Source organism: Carcharodon carcharias (assembly GCF_017639515.1).
Source record: "Carcharodon carcharias isolate sCarCar2 chromosome 38 unlocalized genomic scaffold, sCarCar2.pri SUPER_38_unloc_1, whole genome shotgun sequence".
Taxonomy (NCBI): Eukaryota; Metazoa; Chordata; class Chondrichthyes; order Lamniformes; family Lamnidae; genus Carcharodon; species Carcharodon carcharias.
Window position 1 is genome coordinate 31423 of NW_024470775.1, and position 3832 is coordinate 35254.

Genomic DNA, 3832 nt, shown 5'->3' on the forward strand with positions numbered 1-3832 from the left:
TGGTGACATTCCAAAACTTGTCGATGAAACAATACTTGAAGTCATGGCAACCAGTGAGGACGATAGATATCGATGGAAACAGGACGTAGATAGGAGGGCAGAATGGGCAGAAAAGTGGCAGATGGAATTTTGTAGAGAGGGGTATGAGGTGATGCATTTTGACAGAAGGAATAGGGAGAGGCATTATGGGCTACATGACACAATTGTAAAGAGTGTTCAGAGACAGAGGGATATGGGGTGTTCTGAAATTTTATCTTTGACATTTGGCAGGGCAGGATGAGAGAGCAGTTAGTGAAGCGTGGAGGGTATTGGGCTCCATTGTTTAAAATTCATTCATGGAATGTGGGCATCGCTGGCTAGGCCAGCATTTAATGCCCCTCCCAAATTGCCCCTTGAGAAGTTGGTGGTGAGCAGCTGCATTTGTAGGTACATCCACCATGCTGTTAGTGAGGGATTCCCAGGATTTTGACCCAGCGACAGTGAAGGAAAGGCCGAATTATTTCCAAGCCTATGATTGTGAATTGCGTAAAGCGCAACATCCAGTGGACGTGCTGCCATGTGTCTGCTGCCCTTGTCCCTATAGATGGTAGAAGTTGTGGTGTTGAGCGGTGCTTTCGAAGGAGTCTTGGTGAGTCGCTGCAGTGTATCTTGTAGATGGTACACACACTGCTGCTACTGTGCGTCGGTTGTGGAGGGAGTGAATGTTTGTGGATGGGGTGCCAATCAAGCTGGGCTGCTTTGCCCTTGATGATGTTGAGCTTCTTGAGTTTTCTGGGAGCCACACTCATCCAGGAAAGTGGGGATTGTTCCAGCATAGTCCTGACTGGTGCCTTTTAGATGTTGGAGAGGCTTTGGGGAGTCAGGAGGTGAGTTACTCTCCGCAGGATTCCCAGCCTCTCACCTGCTCTTGTAGCCACAGTATTTATATGGCTGGTCCAGTTCAGTTTCTGGTCAATGGTAACCCCCAGGATGAAGTTAGTGGGGGATTCAGTGATTGTCATGGCATTGAATGTCAAAGGATGATGGTTAGATTCTCTCTTCATGCCGATGGTCATTACCTGACACTCAAAAATACAGGTATTGGGGACAAAATCAGGGGAAGTTACTCTTAATTTATTATCCCTGCTTATGCTGCTCCTAGATTAATATATCCAGCTCTGATCACCACACATGCGGGAGAAGGTGAGAGCCCTGACTGGGAGAAGTCACTGCAGACACCGCGACTCAGGAGGGAATCAAGGAGAAGGACTCTTGTACTCAACAGGAGGAAGAGAATCCAACAGAGGGCGCTGGTGAGAAGTGTCTGAAGCATTCTGGGAGCAGGGTTATCTCTACACTAACATCAGTAGCACAGTCTCAATCAATGGGTGGGAATCAGATAGCTTTCCGATTAAATCTGGAGTCAGGCAGGGCTGCCCTCTCTCCCTTGTCCTGTTTGTATGTTGTATAGAACCCTTTGCTGAGTCCATCAGGAAGGATCCTGGTATAAGAGGAGTGACAATCCCAGGCAGTGGAGGCATTCAGATCAAAGTCTCCCTGTACGTGGATGATGTCGCCATCTTCTGCTCGGATCCGCTGTCGGTGCGCAGACTGATCCACATCTGCGACCAGTTCGAACTGGCCTCGGGAGCCAAGGTAAATCCTGGGAAGAGCGAGGCCATGTTCTTTGGGAACTGGGCTGACCGATCCTTTGCCCCCTTCACAGTCAGGGCTGACGGCCTGAAGGTGCTGGGGATATGGTTCAGGAGGGACCGGGACACACGTTAGAAACTGGAAGGAGCGAGTTTCTATGATGAAAAAGAAACTGGGCATGTGGGAGCGACGGTCCCTCTCCATTGCGGGTAAGAACCTGGTCATCAGGTGTGAGGCCCTCTCGCTGTTGCTGTACGTGGCGCAGGTCTGGCCCATTCCAGACTCCTGCTCGATGGCGATCACCCGAGACATCTTCCGCTTTATCTGGAGGTGGAAAATGGATCGTGTCCACAGGGACACGATGTACAAGCCTCTAGATAAAGGGGGAATAACCGTGGCCAACATCGCCCTCATACTGATGGCCACCTTTGTGTGTGGCTGCATCAAGCTGTGCGTAGACCCTCGGTACACAAACACCAAGTGTCACTAGGTGCTGAGGTTCTACCTGTCCCCGGGGTTGTGAAGGATGGGTCTGGCCACGCTGCGGGGAAACGCTCCAAGTAGTTGGACCGTGTGGCACCACCTGTCCCCGGTGGAAACATTTATGCAGAGAAACACCTTTGACCACAAGTCCATCAGGCAGTGGTCGGCACGGAACATCTTAAAGGCCCTGAGGGAAAAGGAGAGGGTGGATCCTGTGGGATCGCTGTCTAAGACCTTTCTGTCACAGGGCACGGAGGGACTGGGAACTGTTGAGAGCCCCTCGGGCTGTACAGCTCCCAATGAATGTCTGCAGTGAATACTAATTGTATTAGAAATGTACTGAAGCACCTCAGAGAGCAACATGATGTATGTGGATAACTCCAATCCCATTGTCTGAGTGTCTGCATTGAGCAGATTGAAATGATTGGAATATTCATTGATTGTATTGATGCTCCTTGTGATCCATGTGGAAAAGTTGAATCTGATTGGACTTTTGTGATGGTGATTTTGAAATAGTTTGGAATCTTCTTCCAGATATTTGATGAATAAAGCATATTTTTCAAAAAAAATGTGTGTAATTCTGGGAGCATCCGCAGAAGGGTAGATAAGTAAAGGAGAGTGTGTGTAATTCTGGGAGCATCCAGCAGGGGGTAGATCAGTAAAGGTGAGTGTGTGTAATTCTGGGAGCAGCCAGCAGGGGGTAGATCAGTAAAGGAGAGTGGGTGTAATTCTGGGAGCATCCAGCAGGGGGTAGATCAGTAAAGGTGAGTGTGTGTAATTCTAGGACCATCCAGCAGGGGGTAGATCAGTAAAGGTGAGTGTGTGTAATTCTGGGAGCATCCAGCAGGGGGTAGATCAGTAATGGTGAGTATGTGTAATTCTAGGAGCCTCCAGCAGGGGGTAGATCAGTAAAGGTGAGTATGTGTAATTCTGGGAGCATCCAGCAGGGGGTGGATCAGTGAAGGTGAGTGTGTGTAATTCAAAGAGCATCTGGCAGAGGGTGGGGGTGGTGGGGGTGTGGGTGTGGGGGTGTGGGGGTGCTGGGGTTATGGGTGTGGGGTGGTATGGGTGTGGGTGTGGGTGGGGGTGTGGGTGTCGGTTTGGGTGTGTGGGTGTGGGTGTGGGGGTGGGGTTGGGTGTGGGTGTGGGTGTGCTGGGGGTGTGGGTGTGGGTGTGGGGGTGGGGTTGGGTGTGGGTGTGGGTGTGCTGGGGGTGTGGGTGTGGGGGTGTGGGTGTGGGTGTGCTGGGGGTGTGGGTGTGGGTGTGGGGGTGTGGATGTGGGTGTGTGGGAGCTGGGGGTGTGGGTGTGGGGGTTGTGGGGGTGTGGGTGTGGTGGGGGTGTGTGTATGGGTGTGGGGGTGGGTGTGGGTGTGGGTGTGGGGAGTGTGGTGGGGTGTGGGTGTGGAGGTGGTGGGGGGTGGGTGTGCTGGGGGTGGGGTGTGGGTGTGGGGGTGTGGGTGTGGGGGTGTGGGTGTGGGTGTTGGTGTGGGTGTAGGGGTGTGGGTGTGCTGGGGGTGTGGGTGTGCTGGGAGTGTGGGTGTGGTGGGGGTTGGGTGTGGTGGGGGTGTGGGTGTGTGTGTGGGGGGTGTGGTGGGGGTGTGGGTGTGGGTGTGGGGTGTGGGTGTGCTGGGGGTGTGGGTGTGGGGGTGGGGGTGTGGGTGTGGGTGTGTGGGAGCTGGGGGTGTGGGTGTGGGGGTGTTGGGGGTGTGGGTGTGGT